A 20,920-nucleotide genomic window follows, 5' to 3' on the forward strand; every position below is an offset into this window, starting at 1 on the left:
TTTGACTTCTTTAAATAATTAAAAATACTCATAACTCTCATAGCACTCAAATGTCAATACATGAATTCACACGTACTTTATTTCGCAACACTTTCGAAATTTAAATAATGTTTTAAATTTTAGGAGAAAGCAAAAGTACTAAACAAGCCTAGCGTACAATATCAGTAGTGCTTGGAGTTTGGATAGGATCTCCTGGTTTTCTAAATTCAGGGGTTCGATCGTTCATGCCAAAGAAGATTTGTAGCATTGTAGACAATTTTTAGCATTTGCTGGGTTGAATTGCAAGCAGGAGGACTGATTCCACCGAATTAATGTCGAGGAAGTTTGAAGTAACAATACAAATCCCAAAGATGCAGAGAAAACTAACCGGCTCGCTTATCTCCTTTCCAGGAAGAACCAGAGCATCAACCTTGGGAGGCGGAGCACTACCGGCAGGAAGCGGACCTGGAGGACGCGAAGCACAACTGGCAGTATCAGAAGCTGGAGCCGAAGGCTGATCATCACCTGCAGGAGGCTGACCATCACGTGCAGGAGGCGCCTCATCATCTGCAGGAGGCGCCTCATCATCTGGAGGAAGCGAAGCATCACCGGCAGGAGGCTCATCATCACGTGCAGGAGGCCGAGTATGAAGTGGAAGACCTTGGTCTTCTGTCGACCTTCTTCTTCTTCTTCTATCCCATGAAAAAGCAATCATTCCGATCAGAACTGGAAACACCATGAACCAACTCGGACTGAGTGGGAGAGTCAAAATCACAAGAACCAGTATCCCTGCCAAAGCCATCGCACTCTTATCCATCGCTCGCTCTTGCGCTTTCTCTCACAGAGGCAGAGTGAAAGAAAGTGCGAGTGAGAGAAAGCCCCGGGACCAAGAGTGCTGGACTTCTGGGGACCCGTGCTTGGACAATGTGAGGGAAATTACCAGGGACTCGCGGTCACTGTTTAGCTCGCTTTGGGAGTCGTTAAAGGCACTTCATCGAACGTTTTCAGATAAAATGCTTATACGACTGTCCTTAACATACCGTGAGAATAACGTATTGTGAGCATAGTAATTTATTTTGGGCCATAAAAAAATAATAAATAATTTTAAAAATCTGTTACTCATAATATACTATTATTCTAACGGTAACTCAAAAACTGTTATGCTCCTATGTTCAAATATGGAAAGCATGGTTGTCAGGAAGAATCCTAAGATATATTTGGCAAGGAAATCAACAACCTCCGGCGTCTGGTGAATTAGTCCCAAGTTAACATGTTACTCCTCTCTCTCTCTCTCTCTCAACCTAAGAGATCCATCCTAGATGTGCTTGGTGCACCGAAAGTGTTGATTTGAGCCCTTATAAATGCCATACCGATCTGATCTCTTTCACACTCGCGTCAGCTATGAGGTTGACTCCTGAAAACACTGAAGGCTACTTCTGATCCTACTGTTCTAGTCAAATGAGAAGAAATTTAGAAGTAACGACGAGCTTTCCTCGAACTTTCCTTCTTGTGACCTACGCATTTCGACTTTACTCTTTTTTCCCCTGGGAAACCTCTAAACCATTTCGTGTGTTGACTAGTTGACGAGCTATTGCCTGCTTTTCTTTTTTCTTGTCCTTGCTTTCCGACAGACTACTATTGCAGTGGTCCGAAAGGGCAATTGCCCGGAAGGCAACGAATAAGCACGCGTAGAGAAAGAACCCTAATAATGTCAAGAAGACAGAGACTCGGACGAAGACGAAGACTCAGCACTTCGCTAAGTCCAGGTCAATTTCGACCAAAAAAAAAAAATCCACATCAATTAACGTGTCTTTTGCGGGCCCACCCGTCAGATCTCTCTCTCTTTCTCCCGTTGTCTCTCTCCTCTCTCCTCTGTTTCTCATCTTCTTCACTGTGTCTTGCCCCCTTTCGTTCTCTCTTTCTGCAACTCTCGCTCAACCTCCATCTGCCTCTCATCTTCTCTGACAACCTCCTGGATTCCCACAACGGCGATCCCAACGATGGCTGCTGCTACGGCGACGACTTCGTGGACTCCGCCTCGTTCGCCGCCCCCTGGGTCCAAGAACATACCCAATCCCCCGTCGTCATCGCCCGAGACAGCCCTCCCACATCCCTTGCATTCTCGAGGTCCCTTGCGGCTTCGATGTCATCGCCTCCCTCCACAGATACCGGATCTAGCGAACCCTTGCCCAGACAGCGAGGGTCCGGCCCTCGCCAAATGCCGCGAGGGCGACCCTCACCCTGGCGGTGAGGATCGAGCCCTCACCGAATCGGGAAAGCGAGGGCCGGCGAGGGCTGCGACAACCTCGCCTGTGGCCAGTCGCCGGCCAGAGGCCACAAGCCAAAGCGAAAGAAATGAAAACAAATATGCCGAAAGCGAGCCATGTCGCGAATCAGCAGAGAGAGGAGAGAGACAGAGGGAGGGAGAGATCTGACAGGTGGGCCCACAAGAGACACGTGTCGCACGATAAATGGGATTAATATTTTGCTGACGTGTATACACTAAGGTACCCGATATTTTCTCCGCTCACGAGATGTTGCGCACGTAGCTTCCTCTGTATGTTTTTTCGTCTCTGTTTCGCAACCGTCTCTCTCTCTTATCCTCTTCTCTCTCTCCTCTTGGTTTTACACTCGCCTTCTTTGTTTTCTTTTCTTTTTTTTTTGTCTAAACCATCTTTGTTTTCTACTCCCTCTCTTTCTCCCTTTTTTTTTTATTAATATCACGAAAATTTCAAAATTAATACATTTATGATAATTTTATCCCGAATTATTTTTTTATCACAAAAAATCTCAAATTGATATATCTCTGACAAATTTATCCCGAACTATTTTTTTGATCACCAAAAATCCCAAACTAGTACACTTGTGATAATTTTACCTCGAACTAATTTTTTGACAACTAAAAACCCAAAATTGATACACATGTGACAATTTTACCCCGAACTAATTTTTTTACTACTAAAATCCCAAAAATTGTACATTTGTGACAAATTTACCCCCTATTAATGTCTGTTAAATTGGATTAATATCACGAAGAACCACAAATTGATAAACTTGCAACAAACAAAGGGGTAAAACCTAAAACTTGTACACTTAACAATTTGACAGTAAAATTTAATGAAAACTAACGAAGAGTAAATTTATCATAAGTGTACCAATTTGAAATTTTTTGTGGTTAAAAAATTAGTTCGAAGATAAAATTATCACAGGTATATCAATGTCGGATTTTTTATGATCAAAAAAATAATTCATGATAAATTATTATAGATATATCAATTTTGAAATTTTTTATTATCAAAAAAATAATTTATAATAAATTTATTATAAATATATCAATTTAAAATTTTTCGTAATTCTCTTTGCCATCTTTTTCTTCCCTATGTCCCACCTGTCCCCCACTCTCTCTCGGTTATTACAGCGAAGGAGCTCTTTAAGTGTGGGTCCACACGTTCGGTCTGAGAAATAAAGGGGAGCTCGATGTCGTGAAGGTGCTGTGCTCTGCTTTGCCTGAGTCCGTCGAAGAGACAACAGCCCTGAGGAGACGGCGGCGCTTCACCTCGCCGTGAAGAACAACTGGTTTGACGGGGTTGTTGTGTTGGTGGAGCATCTGAAGCAGCACAAGAAGGAGCAGGTGATCGATCGGAAGGACAACAAAAGGCAATACCGGCTTGCGTCTCGTTGCAGGTTCCCTGTTGTTCTGTCGCAATTTTCTCGGTGCATCATTTCAGTGAGGGTGTTAATTTGGCATCTCTACAATATGCAAAATTCTTCTAAGCAAAAGGAATTTGGCATCCCTACAATATGCAAAAAGATTTTCTGTATTATCCAAAAATCAATTTGAACCAAACAAAGATGGCAAAAAATTGCAGGTGGGTTGACTTCAAGCTTCGCGGGGCATGCTATGGATGGCGAGGTCGTAGATGTGTGCACCTCGAACGAAGTGGCTTAACGCCTCTAGATGTTCTCTCGCAAAGGGGAGCAGGAGATCGAGAGATAAGAAAAAATCTCGCACGGGCTGGAGCCAAACACTGTAGAGGACGATCAAACACGCCCGCGTCGTCACTAGTCTCGGTCGACCGACGACGACGACATCCAGGGAGCTAACAGTCATCAATCAGATGCGGAACCAGCAACGATCGCTCCGCAATCACCATCACGTTTGCCATCGAAAAATTTGAAAAAAGAGAAAGAGTCAATGGGCAACATACGCAACGCCCTCCTGGTAGTCGCCGCGCTCATCGCTAGCACCACCTACCAAGCCGTGCTTCAGCCTCCAAGCTTTATTACAAAAATCGATAATAAATCCACAAAAGGCTTCCTGGGATACTATGCATCTTGGATAACTGGTCCTCTTGGCAGGGACTTCGCGTACATCGCCTTCTTGAGCGGCAACACATTCGGATTCTTGGTGTCGGTCCAGATGATCATTTGCCTCACCAGAGATCTCCCCGTCAGGCTGCCGCTGTTACTCTCTGTGACCGCAATGGTTCAAACTTACTATTGCTTCACGTATTACCTGCCGTTCACCCTTTTGGACAAAGCGCTTGGTCTGAAAAACGTGGAATTGTTGAGCGTGCTGCCAGTAACGATGTCACTTCTTCTTCTACTGGCACAGAGGTGGTTGATGCTAGCTTTAGATTTTTGCTTGGAAAGGCTTTCTCGGTTTAACCTCCTAGGGGATATTTATAGTCTGAGGACCCAATCAGTTGGTAACGATAGAGAAATCAGAGAAATGCTCGCACGTGCTGGAGCCAAACAAGGAAGAGGAAGATCAAACTCGCCCGCTTCAAGACTAGTCTCGGAGGAAGATCAATCAGAACTGGAACCAGTCACAAATTTGAAAATCTTAAACCAAGAAAAAGAGTCTATAGGCGACGTGCGTGACACCCTGCTAGTCGTCGCTGCGCTCATCGCAAGTGCGACCTACCAAGCCGTGCTTCAGCCTCCAAGCTTTACGATAAAAGTATATGATAATTCAATGAAAGGAGGAACAGGCTTCCTCTCATACTATTCATCTTGGGTGACTCATCCTCTTGGCAGGGACATCGCATACATTGGCTTCATAAGCGGCAACACATTTGGCCTCTTGCTATCGATCCAGATGATCATTTGCCTCACCAGAGATCTTCCTGTCAGGCTGCCATTGTTACTCTCCGTGACCGCACTAGCTCAAACTTACTATTGTTTCACGTATTATCTGCCGTTCACGTTACTGGACAAAGCGTCTGGTCTGAAAAACGTGGAATTATTGAGCGTGCTGCCGGTAACGATGTCGATTCTTCTTCTACTGGCACAGAGGCAATTGGCACTAGCTTTAGATTTTTGGTTGAAAAAGCTTTCTGGGTTTAACTTCCTAGGGGATATGTACAGTCTAAGGACCCAATCTGTCGTTGTTAATGATAGAAAAAATGGAGAAATTCTCGCACGAGCTGGAGCCATACACGGAAGAGGAAGATTAAACTCACCCGCTTCAAGACTCGTCTCGGAGGAAGATCAATCAGATTGGGAACCATTTACAAATTTAAAAATTTTGAACAAAGAAAAGAATTCAATGGGCAACATATGCAACGCCCTGCTAGTCGTTGCCACGCTCATTGCAAGCACAACCTACCAAGCCGTGCTTCAGCCTCCAAGCTTTACAGTAAAAGTCGATGATAATTCAACGAAAGGCTTCCTTGCATACTATGCATCTTGGGTGACTCATCCTCTCGGCAGGGACATCGCGTACATTGGCTTCATAAGCGGCAATACATTTGGACTCTTGCTGTCAATCCAGATGATCATTTGCCTCACCAGAGATCTCCCCGTCAGGCTGCCGCTGTTACTCTCCGTGACTGCATTGGTTCAAACTTACTATTGCTTTACATATTACCTGCCGTTCACATTACTGGACAAAGTGTCTGGTTTGAAAAACGTGGAATTGCTGAGCTTGCTGCCGGTAACGATGTCAATTCTTCTTCTACTGGCACAGAGGCAGTTGGCGCTAGCTATAGATTTTTGCTTGGAAAAACTTTCTTGGTTTAACCTCCTAGGGGATATGTACAGTCTAAGGACCCGATCCACCGTTGTTTATGACACAGAGATGAGAGATATTCGCACACGAGCTGGAGCCAAACACAGAAGAGGAAGATCAAACCCGCCCGCTTCAAGACTCGTCTTGGTGGAAGATCAATCAGATTGGGAACCAGTCACAAATTTGAAAATTTTTAACAAAGAAAAAGAGTCAATAGGCAACATACGCAATGCCCTGCTAGCCGTCGCCGCACTTATTGCGAGTGCGACCTACCAATCCGTGCTTCAGCCTCCAAGCTTTACGATAAAAGTCCATGATAATTCAACAAAAGGCTTCGTCTCATACTATGCATCTTGGGTGACTCGTCCTCTTGGCAGGGACGTTGCGTACATTGGCTTCATAAGCGGTAACACATTTGGTCTCTTGCTGTCAATCCAGACGATCATTTGCCTCACCAGAGATCTCCCCATCAGGTTGCCGCTTTTACTCTCCATGACCGCACTGGTTCAAACTTACTATTGCTTCACGTATTACCTTCCGTTCACGTTACTGGACAAAGCCTTTGGTCTGAAAAACGTGGAATTGTTGAGCGTGCTACCGGTTACTATGTCAATTCTTCTTCTACTGGCACAGAGGCAATTGGCGCTAGCTCTTGATTTTTGGTTGGAAAGACTTTCTCGGTTTAACCTCCTAGAGGATATGTACAGTCTAAGGACCCAATCCGTCATTAATGATAGAGAGATCAGAGAAACTCTTGCACGAGCTGGATCCGAACACGAAAGAGGAAGATCAAACTCACCAGCTTCAAGACTACTCTCGGAGGAAGATCAATCAGATGGGGAAGCAGTCACAAATGCTCCTCTATCATTATCACATTCCCCATCGAATAATCTGAACAAAGAAAAAGAGTCAATGGGCGACATACGCAATGCCCTGCTGATCGTTGCCACGCTCATCGCGAGCGCGACCTACCAAGCTGTGCTTCAGCCTCCAAGCTTTACAACAAAATTGGACAATAGTTCCACGAAAGGCTTCCTTGCATCTTGGATAACTGGTTCCTTTGGCAGGGACTTAACGTACATCGCCTTCATGAGCAGCAACACATTCGGACTGTTGGTATCAGTCCAGATGATTATTTGCCTCACCAGAGATCTCCCCGTCAGGCTGCCACTGTTACTCTCTGCGACCGCAATGGTTCAAACTTACTATTGCTTCACGTATTACCTGCCGTTCACGTTGCTGGACAAAGCGTTTGGTCTGAAAAATGTGGAATTGTTGAGCGTGCTGCCCCTAACGATATCAATTCTTCTTCTACTGATGCAGAGGAGGGTGGCGCTCGCTTTAGACTTTTACTTGGAAAGGCTTTCTCGGTTTAACCTCCTAGGGGATATGTACACTATAAGGACCTAATTTGTCTTCGTTAATGATGGTGTTTCTCTTCCCTTGAGGTTGAGCTAAGAAATGCAAGCCTTTAGCAGTATTGGAGTTTTGTTCGACGAGGACAGATATTAGATTGATGTCCTCGATTCTCTGCAGTTGATTTTGTTGTGTCCACGATTGATTCACTTAATTATATTTTCCCTATAAATGTGTCCGGAGTTTATAGCACGTTTGTAACTTCACGGACAGCAGTCGAGATTCTGAGATGTGGTTGCGCGAGTTTTCTTCTAAGTACTCATTTGGTACTGCTTCTTCAGATGAATTGGCCATCATGAGAGCATCTTCGTGAGGTTGAGAATTTGCCTGTAAGAGCAGGTGGAAGAATCAATGTTAGTACGTATGAGCACTCACTAAACCAATGGGGATGGATATGAGACGATCTGCGAACATGGAATGGAAAGAAAACCGTAGGATATGCAAAGTTGTTCGGATCGAATCAAATGGTGGCAATAAAAATTCAAATGAAATTGAAAGATCATTATTGCATAACACAGGCGGTTTTAGGCCGATAACAAAAGAGTAACTTCTTGAGAAGGTTGAGATCTGATTCTAGAATACTCCAATCACAGAATAATCTTTTGATATGGTCTCATATATCACATAATAATAAGAGAAGACTTATGTACACGTGAGCATGAAACCCATCATAAAAATAACTAGATAAAGAAATGTTTTTGGGGAATGTCCGAGCGGAAGGGACGTCTTTTTCGGTTTTAAGAAAAGGAAGATCTTATCTGTCAACCCATTGTACATTTCAATTGACATTAGGAATTCCGTGTAAATTCAATTCTTTCCGTGGGACTGGTACTAAGTATTCTATGGTTTGGGGCTTTAGCATGTCTTTTGATAGAGATCAATCGTTTGTTTCCGGATATATAAACATTCTCTTTTCCTCATTCTAGTTATTGACATGTTATGCGGTGAAGAGTATTAGAGATAAAACCAAAAGAGCCGTGGCTAATCCCAAGAGAAATAAAGCATAGGTGTTGTTATTTTAAAGTTCCCATGATCAAGCAATTTCCAACATATGAAACCACGATTCACGCTTAGAGGGGGGCCTGCACTATATCGTGCAGATTCATCAATATCAGTTCTAATTAGCAGGGCAGATATGTCCAATAAATGGACCCACGATTGTTAGAAGCAGCTCAGAGGCACAATGTCAATGAACTGAATGACCTGATCAGAAGCAATGCGCTCATCCTAGAGGAGACAGCTCTCCAAGGAGCCGAGCACGCACCGTTGCACGTCGACTGTGTCGCTTGCCATTTGAATTTCGTCCGGGAGCTCCTCAAGTCGATGCTATGGCTGCAGAGAAGTGAGCAATGATCGTGCCCCATGAGCAATGCGGAAGCTGTAATAACACCGTAATATTTGGGTCTTAGATTGTGAGCAACGATCCTCGTCCTTATTGTTGTGAAAAGATCTCCAGGATCCATCTCCATGTTTCTCCATAAAGATCTTCGACCTCTCCATGATCCTTTGCATCACTCAATACCTTACATTAACGATGCGAGTTAGGAATTAGTTGTTATAAAAGTCTGCTCATGAATATTGCATTGTTTTTCATGATTATGTTTCTACTGCAACTGTAAACTGTTGTAGATTATCGGAATACTGAGCTTCGTCATTGTTTGAGGGTGCTGGCTTTTGCTGTTTCCTTCTCGGAAGATGGTCCCTTTGCACTTGCTATTATAGGTTCAAAGGGGAGCCTTGAAGTGGAAACCCTGGCCAATTTCTCATTGAAAATTGATCCTTCTTGCAATTTTCCATTCATGGTTTATATTAATTGACTCCTATAAGGTTGGAGATCTGTAGGTGTGGAATACATTATCTGATGCAGCTGTATCCCGAAGATTCAGAAACTACGGCGGCAAGCTGAAAAATGCAGAACCTGATCCTTGATTCTGCCAAATGAGAACAAGGTAAAAATATGTTGGATCTCGTCATAGGCGTCCTTGCTCAGTTCTTCAAGCGAATTGAAAGACCTGAGGTCGGGTAACTCTGCAGTCGAGTCATGCACTTGTGGCAGCATGTTATTTGGCATTTTGAATGACTGTCTTATTTTGAGTTTCGTAAAGAAAAAACGAAGTGTTATTTCTTTTGGGGGTGCTATTTTTTCTTTTTTTCATCACGAGGAAAACGTCCGGGGAACAAGTGTTACACATATGAAACTAGCGCAATAGTGTCATTTTGACTCAGAATCCTGTTCAAACAGTAGTTTCACGCATCGACTTTGGAATCCATAGTAGAGTGAAAATCGAGTTAAATAGCAGAGCAGATGGACAGCCATGCCGTCATTTGTCTACAAATCTTGCTTCCTGTCTTGTGTGTTACTACAAGGTCTTGTCATTAATCATAATCAAAGCACTAATATGGAAATTGTAGGGGAGCCCAAAGTTTTTTTCTCAAGACCACCGTACTTGGATTTTTTCAGTCCTAATCAAGTTCAACATCAGGCACTTCTGTTGATAGCTTGATTTCCAAGTTTGGCTTTAAAAAATATGCCCCATTGTCGAAGCTGGGGGGCGATTGGGAGGGATGTGGGTGTTGTGGATGAACTCTAGGAGGTCTTCAGTTTTGCTTTCTGTTAGAGTTAAGTTGTTCATAAAAACGCAATTTGCTGGTCAATGTGATGCAATGGTTGGCCGCATTTGGTCGAGGCAAATCCCTTTGGGGAAGGACAACTGAGTGACTTTTGCCATTGATAGTCGCTGTAGGTGACTTCGATGATGTTGCTTCGTGGGAGGGAAGAATTAGGATCTTAACTTCTGTAACTAGCCAAAGCATAAGATCTGATGTTGTCAATGATTGTCACTTATTAGATGATTTGGGATTCCAAGGGCAGCGCTTCACTTGGTCCGGCTGTTGTGTTGGAACTAATCTAATCATGCGAGCGCCTGGACATATTGCTAGTAAATGAAGAATGGAGACTCTCCTAATGATAGTGTACTGCGATCTTGACCCATTTAGTTTGCGCAATGTTACTTATAAACTGATCAAGGAATGTGATTGTAGCAAGACTTAGACCTTTCGTGGAGATTGTGGTCCAGCACCCTTCTGATAACAGAATAGCAGTGCGAAAAGCAAGTGCAGTCTTCCAAGGACAAAACTAGAGAACCGGTCTCGTGGTGATCGAAGTGGATTTAAGAAAAACACGTGTCAAAGATAAGCCCTCGATGATTGACAAGTATATGGGCATGCACCCGGATGTCCTCTATAGAGTAGACAACAACCAAATTGATCGAACGCGTAGGAAATTCTGCGCCGCGATATTCGGGGTAGTTCAGATTTCTATATGCTCATCAGAAGACACGACAGACATTCTTAACTCAAAGTACTTGGAGTCGCTCTACATTCATCCCTCAGAATGTTTTGCTTGATGTTGCCACTAATTTTATGCAACCTAGTAGGTTGTTGTTAAATTGAGTTCTTGTTCCAAAAATCAAAACAAGGAAAGACCTAAACTACAAGCCGTCTGCAGAACATAGTTGAGAAGGTGATAGCTGAGTAATGATCAACTTCATCAAGGAGTTTCTTCACCGTTTGAAACAATCAAGGAAAATCTCAAACGTACAACAATTCCTAAAACAATCTCAAAAACGTGCAAAAGAGGAGGGGGGCTCGGAAGTTCACCGTCCAAAGAGTTTTTGCAGCCATATTTAGGCTCGGTTTGGGAACCACTTTGCCAAGGGACTTTGGGCTTCCAAAGTCCTTTGGGCTAAATTTTAGTGTTTGGTAATTGCTTTTTGAAGACCCATTGAGCCAAAGTCAGCCTAATTTCAACATTTTCGGCGTGCTACAGTACCAGTAAGTGACAAAAATTTTCTTCCAAAACTACCCTCGTCTAATATTTTATTTTCCGGATTTAGCCTCGTCTGCTACTGTTCATCATCTTCTTCTATTGCACCTCGGCCAGCGCAGCTGTGAGGGGACGGCGACCGCCGGAGGGGGGCCGGTGTGGTCGCGCAACCCAGCGACCGTCGCCTGGGCTTGCACGACCGCCATGAGGGGCCGCACGACCGCCGCAAGGGGCTGCGCGACCCAGATCCAGCAACCCAGGCGAGGGCGCCTGAGGTCGCGCGACCTAAACGACCTTCGAGTGTCGTTGGTCGCCGGGGCTGCCCGAGCTCGTTCGGCCTCAGACGACGGCCGCCCGGCGCCGGATCTGGGTCGCTCGAGCCTAGGCGGCCCTCGCCGGCAGTCGCCGGGGCTGCCCGAGCTCGTTTGGCCTCAGACGACAGCCGGCCGGCGCCGGATCTGAGTCGCCGGCGGCCGCTTGCCTTTCGCCGGCTCCGGTGAAGGGTTTTAACTTTTCTTTAATAAAAAATAAAAAAAGAGCTTTGCAAGTATAATTTTTTCAAACGCTATTTTACCCGAAATTACTTTGCAAAGGACTTTTAAGTTACAACTACCGAACACAATTTGCATTTTGAAAAACTCCTTCAACTTAAAGTCCTTTACATTTCCCTAAAGACTTTCCCCAAAAGTGTTTCCAAATGCAGCCTTAGTCTCTCTTACATGAAGTCTCCGTTACATGAAGTCTCCGAGTTTAAACTACCACTCTCTCTCTCTCTCTCTCTCTCTCTCTCTCTCTGCTTCATTATTCTTTCAACTGCGTTAATACCACCATAAGGCCCGATTTTCTGAATTTGATAGATACACATATTTCAGAAGTCAAGAAAACGGCAGGAACGAAAGATAGCAAAAGTACAATGTTCCTACTTCCTATGTTCAGGATCAACAGCAAATTTAAAATTTTAGTGCTATACGATTTTCTTACATTCTTATGCCGTGGCATAGGCCTATGGAAGATGACTAAAACTTACCAGTATTTCTTGATTCTCGAACGACCGTATAACATCTTGTTTTACTACTAAGAGTGATCCTAGATCGATTGCAATGCATTTATATATCTAAAATCACGACGAAGCAGCCGCATTTAGTATGGATTTTTTCATTTGGTCTAGTATCTATACTTGTAGACCATATGACTACAAAAAACAGGTGCCATCTGCTCTTTTTTTCCCATTTTTTTCGGTCTAAGAAATTTATCTTCCTTAAATAGCCGTACACGAATCTTCAGCATACATTTTTTTATAAATAAGTGGAGTGAACTCATTAGTTCAGAGTAATAGTCCTTCAGTCATATTGGAATTTTATCGATTTTCTCTTGGTGATGACAATTTCTTTTAATAACACTTATGTTGAGCGATTTTGTTGGATTGTTCAGTTCACTGAACGACGAGAAGAAAGAAGGTTGCCTAGTACAAACTCCATTCATGCATATCGAAATTTAATCAAAACTATAGCAAGAGATCGTGGGGCAAAGTCTTTGTTGTGCGCGAAAGCGTAAACGAGAGCGATGGAATCAGGACGCGAAACAGAGTGGAAGAAGAAAATCACACAAGAAGTTTACGTGATTCGATCTGAGTTTTGGAATCTACGTTCATGGGGAGAGCCAGCAAATAATTTACTATCAAACACAAAGAGAATTACAGAATTACAATGACTCGCGCTTAAGTGTTTCTCAATCCTATAATTACATCGGAAACTCGCTGTGTAACCAATATTGCACAAACACGAGGTGATCAGGAGCACCTCCGCCTCTGCTTCGTGCTCTCTCGTCCTACGCGTGCTCTCTCTCCACCACTTCTTTTGCCTCCTCTTCTCTGACGTTAATGAGCTCTCTGTCTCTTCTCACTTGAGCTCTTCAGACGACCTCTCCTTTCATAGGAGAAAGGGCACAAAACAAGACAAATTTTGGGGCTTAGAAATGTCAAGAGCGGTACCCACAAATGATGACAAAAGAGGAGACATTCGGTGCCCCACAAGACTTTATGGGCATGCATGCACACATTCGGTGCCCACAAGACTTTATGTGCATGCATTTAATGAAGAGGGACAAATTGGACGCAGGAGACATGCATTTAAAGAAGTCCAACTTTCTTCGTCCTGCACGTTTCCTTTATTTAATGTAAAGGTCGTGAAGACTCCTTCGATTTGGCTGAAGCAAATCTCTTCTCTGACTTTCTTGGCAGTCCCATGTGAAGCCAAGGAAATTAGGAAGGCACGAGTGTTGCTTTCTTTGGCTTCTTCCTTCTACACCGAAGAGTCCGACTTGGACTCTGTTCATTCGGTCAGACTTGTGTGTATTTAGTGGACGGATTTAAACTCGAAATATATTTTAATAATCTAAGTCCACGAAAGTGATTGAATGGGCTTTTGTTCAATAACTCTAAGTGAAGGAATCCAACGTACTTTCCACAATTCCGATTGAACGTACGACACGAGAGGCTAAATCAACAGATCATGTCACGTACAAGAAAACATCAGGAAAGAGAAAAGGAGGAAGAAATTTTCATGCAGCATGCCATTGCATTCAATGGGGTTGTTTGCAGTTGCAATCTCGTGCCTTGTACACAGCCTGTGGGTTCGAATGATGCATGCAAACAGTCTGGGGAGATTATTGATGCCATGGCAGAGAAATGAATTCATGCATGCAGTGCATTTGATACGTGCCCAGAAAATATTTTGGCAGCAAAAGAAAAATATTTTGTAGCCCAAAATGGAAGGATTCTGGTCTGAGAGCTCGCATTGATTGTCTCTCTCCTCTGTTTCTCTGACTTCGAAGCTCTCTCGCATTCAACCAGTGCCTCTTTATCTCTGCACATTTCCTTCTTCTCCCTCATTTCCTCCCCCTCTCTCTTTCGAGAGCTCTTCAAGTTCCCTGCCGTCGCTTGCCGAGAGACGAAATTTCTTGCATCTATCACGACTTCTCGCTTTCCTCTACATCAAGAACCAGAGCGCGAACAGGGAAAGAGACAGAAACCAGAGTTGAAATGGGGGTGCGTGTCTTTCTCTGTTCGAGGACGTGCGCCGAAGAGGCGGAAGAAGGAAACTGGTTCTCTGGAGGTGAAACCGGCGTGCGTCGTCTTTCTCTGTTCGAGGACGTGCGCCAAGAGGAGCGGCGGCGGCGCACGGTGGGGCAGTGGCGCTCGAGAAAGAGTCTCCGTTTCGGGCGGCCGCCATTGCCATCTTCACTATCGGTAATCACGATGGCCTTGTGGCCGTCCTCCACCTCCCGAACCACCTGAAACGGAGGCTCGAGCTCCGCTGCCACCCCTCTTCGCACCTCCGCGCGCATCCTCAGAACGGACACTTCGCCTTTAACTCCAGCGAACAGCCTTTCCTTCTTCCGGACTCCGCCAGGAATCTTCTTTCTTTGTTTGGGCTCTGGTTCTTGATGATACTGGAAGGGGAGAAACCGTGATAAAAGAGAGTGAAAAACCGAGAGAAGCTACAAAGATGCGAAGACTGTATTTTTCAGCTTTGTAGTGTTCTTCTACTTCTGAACATATAGTTCTGCATACATGTATAAGAGCTAATTTGAAGTTTTAGTACATAGAACGGTCTTAACCCCAAGAAGACAGAAAAAAAAAAGAATCTGTCGTCTGTTTTAAAATCCAAGTTATTTTCGATAGTTGAGTTTGCATCTGCCAAAAGAACTCCTGAATTCGATCCTGTCTGTCCTGCGTGGTAGCTGTTTTGATTCTACTCTTTTTAAGATAACTTCCTCTTTGTCCTACGCAGGGCGGATTTCGCGTATACTACTGTGCAGACATTTCGTAGAGCAAACGAAAACACAGGACCTTGTAGGCAAGATTGATTGTGACGTTCCCTAAAATGTCTGTTCGCTGGCCTTTGTGTAGGTGCTCGATCTGTCGGGGGAATGATAATATTCATGTCACGGAAGAACATGTCATGTTCTGGTAAAGACCTGATAAATTTCTCACAAGGTCTCGAAACGGCATGTTGAGTCCAGTAGAGCTCATGGAAAGGTATAGTTGTCAGTTAGTGACCGGTTAAGTGTTACAAGTCACTGCAAAAGAAGTTGCATTGCAGGTTTGTTAGGTTTCGTGCTTAGTGTTGCAACCATTGGGCTGAATGTGTAATCAATCATCTGTAAAATGTTCTAATGCAATGCCCTGAGTATGGATTTCCTTCTCATTTCTCTCCTGTGTTGATTCTTCTCTTCTCTGATTCTCTCAAAACTCTGCCATTCTTTTTTTTTTATCAAACGCCATCCTTGATTCTGCTTGCAACGTTGCAACTCTGGCTAGTTTCTTAAAGGCTACTGGATCTGCACTGTCAATGTGCGAAGGGCTGCGAATGTATAAATACAATTCATATCCATTTCAGTTCCAAGCAACAAAGACACTAAAACTTAGTCTGCAGGTAAAATTTGGCTTTATGATTCTTCTTTTTTGTTTTCAATTAACTCTGCACCGACTAATCTGAATGATTCTGTCTAGTTTACAGAAACGGAATCCATACTCTAGTCAGTTTCCTGGCGATTCTCTTTCGTGTATAAATCGTGAATCTCTAGTTTACTACAATATCAGCAATTTACTTACTAATAACGTGATGAAAGTTTTAAGAGATAAGCACAGAATTTCTCCATTTTGGTCATCTTAACCAGAGCTGATGTTGATCATTTCATCTTCAGAGATTCAAAGATGTGGCATTGGCTACTTTTCAAAGACATAATTTATGAGGAACAGAACAAAGAAGAGGATCTGAGCTGTGTGTGTTTGAGAGAGGTAGATGACCACAATTCTTAATGACTCAGATTCTCTGTACACAAATAAGGGGGGGGGTGGGGGGGGAGAGTTGTGAGGTGGACGTGGTGTGTGTGGTAGTTCACTGTCTAAAAAGTTTTTGCAGCCATATGTAGTCTCTGTTAAATGAAGTCTCCAAGTTTAAACTACCAGTCTCTCTCTCTCTCTCTCTCTCTCTCTGCTTCATTATTCCTTCAACTGCGTTAATACCATAAGGCCTGATTTTCCGAATTCGATAGATACACATACTTCAGAAGTCAAGAAAACAGGGCAGGAACAATAGAAAGTAAAAGTATAATGCCCCTACTTCCTGTGTTCAGGATCAACAGCAAATTTAAAATTTTAGTGCTATACAAATTTCTCACATTCTCATGCCGTGGCATTGGCCTATGGAAGATGACTAAAACTTACCAGTATTTCTTTATTCCCAAGCGACCATATGCATCTTGTTTAACACTAAGAGTGATCCTAGATCGATTGCGATGCATTTATAGATCTAAAATCATGACAGAGCAGCCACGTCTTGTATGGATTTTTTCATTTGGTCTAGTTTTTATACTAGTAATGTGACTACAAAGAACAGGTGCTATCTTTTCTTTTTTTCTTCCCCTGTTTTCGATCTAAGAAATTCATCTTCCTTGAAGAGTCTTGTACACGAATCTTCAGCATACATTTTTTACATAAAAGTGGAGTGAACTCATTAGTTCAGAGTGATAGTCCTTTAGTCATAATGGAATTTATCAATTTTCTCTTGGTGATGACAATTTCTTTTACTAACACTTACGTTGAGCAATTTTGTTGGACTGTTCAGTTCACTGAACGACGAGAGAAGAAAGAAGGTCGCCTAGGACAAACTCCGTTTATGCATATCGAAATCTAATCAAGACTATAGCAAGAGATAGTCTGGCAAAGTCTAAGTCCACATAAGTAAATGAATGAACTTTGTTCTACGACTCTACGCGGAGGAATCCAACGTAATTTTCATTTTTCCAATTGAACGTACAACAAGAGATGCTAAATCAACCGACCATGTCACATACAGGAAAACATCAGGAAAAAAAAGAGGAAGAAGAAATTTTCATGCAACGTGACATTGCATTCAATGGGGCTGTTCGCAGTTTTCCAAAAAGCTTGAGCAGTCGCAATCTCGTGCCTTGTACACAGCCTGTGGGTTCGAACCGAATGTGAATGGTAATCAAAACGCCATTTTCATCTGTCTTTTATTCCATTTTTCTTTTTAAGTTAACCATCAATACCACATCGACATGATCATGTAAATTATTAATGCCATGGCGGAGAGATGAATTTCATGCATGCAGTGCATTTGACACGTGCCCGGAAAATCTTTTGGCAGCAAAAGAAAATATTTTGTAGCCCAAGATGGAAAAGATTCTGGTCTGAGAGCTGGCATTGATTATCTTCCTCCTCTGTTTCTCCGACTTTCAAGCTCTCTCCCATTACAGACCAATGCCTGTTCATCACTCTGCATTTCCTCCTCTCTCTCTTTCCCCCATCATATTCCCCCTAATCTTTCTCTCTCCTTTCTTCGGTACAACAAGAAGGAAAACACATGCAGAGAAGCATAGGTGCTTAGTTACTCTTAACGTCTGTCTTCTTCCCCTCTTGGCCGAGAGATCTGCACGCCGGTCTGCCTGAGGGGCGTCCTGCATACCCAGAGAAAAAGAGTCTTCTACCAAGGTGTTCTCTGGAGACGAAGTCCAGAGTGCCCGATGTCGTCTTTGTCTGTTTCGAGGATGTGCGCCGAGGATCGGAAAACGGTGGCAGCGGAGTTGAGAAAGATTCTCCACTGTTTCGAGTGGTTCGGGAGGCAGAGGCATGCTTAGTGATGACGGCCGCGAGGTCGTCGTGATTACTTTTAGTGAAGGCGGCAGCGACGACGCCATTTTGGTGCCATCTGGGCTGTCCTCTTCACTTTCACTAATCACAATGACCTCGTCGTCTTCATTGCCGGCCATGCTTCTGCTTCCTATGCTACTTGAAACAGAGGAGACTCTTTCTCGAGTTCTGCTGCCACCGCTGTCCGCTACTTGGCACACATCCTCGAAACATAGAAAGACTGATGTCGGACACTCCGTGTTTCGCCCCCAGAGAACCACCTTTCCATTTTCCGGGCTCCCCCTTAAGAGAGAAACATCCGGCGAAGAAATCTTCTTTCTCTATTCGGGCTTTTGGATGTGGATGCTACAGGAAAGCGAGAAGCCATCATACCCTGCATGTCTTTTTTTAAGAGTCAAATGACTGGCAAGAAGCTTGAAGAGGGTGGAAAACAGAAAGAAAAGCTACAAAGATGCGAAGACTGTTTTTTTGCTTTGTCCGCCCTATTTCTCAACATTGTGTTTTTTTAATCTGAACGTATAGTTCTGGATACATGTATAAAAGTTAATATGGAGTTTTAGTACATAGACCCTTCTTAAACCCAAGAAGGAAAAAAAAATCTGTTGTCTGTTTCAAAAGTCCAAATCATCTTGGGTAGTTGAGTTTGCATCTGCCAAACGAACTCCTGAATCTGTGCCTGTCTGTCCTGCGCAGCAGCTGTTTCGGTTCTAGTCTTCTCAAGATAACTACCTGGATCTAGTTAGACCATGTAGTTTTGTCTGTCCTATGCAGGGCGGATTTCGCGTAAACTACTGCACTGACATTTCATTAAGCATATTAAAACATTGGCCTTTTAGGCAAGATTGATTGTGACGATGCCTGAAATGTCTATTTGCTGGCCCTTGTATAGTTGATCGATTTGTTGAGAGAGTGATAATTCATGTCTTTTCTTAAAGACCTGATAAATTTCTCACAAGGTCTCGAAACTGCGTGTTGAGTCCAATAGAGTTCATGGAACGGTATGAGTAGGATATTACATACGTCTGTTGGTGTTCAGTTCAGTGTTACAAGTCACAACAAAAGAAGTGGTGGCTTAGGTTTGATAGGTCTTGTGCTAACTGCCGTAACCAATGGGCCGAGTGTATAATCAATCGTCTGTAAAATGTTCTAAAGCAAAACGTTGAGTATGGGTTTCCTTCTCATTTCTCTCCTGCGTTGACTCGTCTTACCTGATTCTCTCAAAACTGTCTTTCTTGATTCTGCTTGCAACCGTGCAACTCTAGCTAGTTTCTTGAAGGCTGGGGGATTCGCTACTTCATTGTTCCAAGGGCTGTGAATGTATAAATGGAGTTCATATCCATTTCAGTTCCAAGCAACAAAGAAAATGAAATTTAGTCTGCAGGTAAAATTTTGCTTTATGATTCTGCTTTTTTGTTTTCAATTAACTCTGCACCGACTAATCTGAATGATTGTCTGGTTTACGGAAATGGAATCCATACTCTAGTCCGTTTCCTGGCGTTTCTCTTTTGAGCGTACATCGTGATTCTCTAGTTTACTATACAATGGTAGCAATTTACATACTAATAAAGTGATAAGCAATTTACCGATCATACTCAACAGTATTTAAAACTGATCAACAATTTGAGAAATCTATCAATAAAAGTTTCACTTCCTTTATGTACATCAAAGTTCACTGAACAATCAGATATTAGAGCACAGGCTTTGACTCTGATGAGAGTGTTACAGATGAGCGTGGAGTTTCGCCATTTGGGTCACGTTGTTCGTAATTTTCATCTTAATTAGAGCTGATGTTGATCATTTCATCATCAGAGATGCAAAGATGTCGCATTGGCAACTTCTCAAAGACATAATTTACGAGAAACAGAACAAAGAAGAGGATCTGAGTTGTGTGTTTGTTTGTGTGTGTGTGTGTGTGTGAGAGAGAGAGAGAGAGAGAGAGATGACCACAATTCTTAATGACTCAGATTCTCTATATACAAACGATTCTACTAATGCATCAGAAACTAACTAACTCGGTAACTAAGAACGCTGAACAGTTCAGAAACCAGTTTAACTAAATTATCGATTTGGCAAGTGACCAGTGCCTTTAGAATTGGCCAGGAGAAGGTTGTCTATTCCTACCAATCTGATCATGAAGGCAACGTGGGCATGTGATGAGTACTGCAAACAGATCTAGAGAGATAGATTGCCTAAGCCGGTTAACTCTCCGATGGACAAGGAAAACGGCGAGAGGAGAATATCAGTTGTGGCTGCCGGAGACAGAATATTGGATGATATGACTTCCAGCAAAAACCTCAATGATTTGTTGATCAGAAACTTTATCAGCCAAAGGATTTAAATGTGTCTGAGAACTTTGACTTTGAGGCCATCCCTCGATTGGCTTTGTGAGCGTGACGGGCAGCCCAATCTGAAGATGAGACCCGGTAGCTTGGGACAGTTAAGTTAGTGCAGAGAACATGTAGTATCAGTTTGCTAGGTCTTTGGTTAGTGCTGCAATCTAATGTGCGGCATGTGTAATTCGTTGATGCAGTAGCCAAAAACCTAGCAAACCGACCCTGCATGTTCTCTGCACTAACTGTTAACAGTCCCTGATTCTCTCAAAACTCTGCCCCATTAGTTCTGCTTGCACCACTGCAACTCTAGCTAGTTTGGTGAAGGCGAGTTGAATTTGCAGCTCAAGAATTCCACAGCAACTCTCTCTGCAGTTTTTTCTTTAATCTAACCTGCTCTGATCTTATGAGAAGTTCTATGCATATCACTGCCCCGTCTGCATCTACACTTCTGAGAATCTGGCCTGTACGGCGCATCTCTTCAACTTTTGAACACATGAACACTTATTTTCACATCTTTTACACTCCTGGGTTTAGTTAGTTCAATTTTTACATCTGCTTCTATTGGCTGGGTTGTGTTCGATGTGATGCATTCAAGTACTTATAAACTGTAACTGCTTTTAACTCATTATCGGCGTCTTTAATCTTTCAGAAGAGTTCATCCAAATATTCGCATGAAT

General features: G+C 43.2%; 1 protein-coding gene and 1 pseudogene across 1 annotated transcript in view; one reads left to right on the forward strand and one right to left on the reverse strand.

Annotated features, from left to right (window-relative positions):
- The window catches only part of LOC115684451 (putative casein kinase II subunit beta-4), a 100,551-nt gene that overhangs the window by 48,035 nt on the left and 31,596 nt on the right, over positions 1 to 20,920 (reverse strand). The gene's annotated exons all lie outside the window — the stretch shown is intronic.
- On the forward strand, positions 1,980 to 7,629 carry LOC130139904 (uncharacterized; annotated as a pseudogene).

The sequence above is a fragment of the Syzygium oleosum genome, unplaced genomic scaffold (assembly GCF_021117445.2).
Source record: "Syzygium oleosum isolate NSW1041296 unplaced genomic scaffold, Sole_v2.1 Sole_v2.14, whole genome shotgun sequence".
Taxonomy (NCBI): Eukaryota; Viridiplantae; Streptophyta; class Magnoliopsida; order Myrtales; family Myrtaceae; genus Syzygium; species Syzygium oleosum.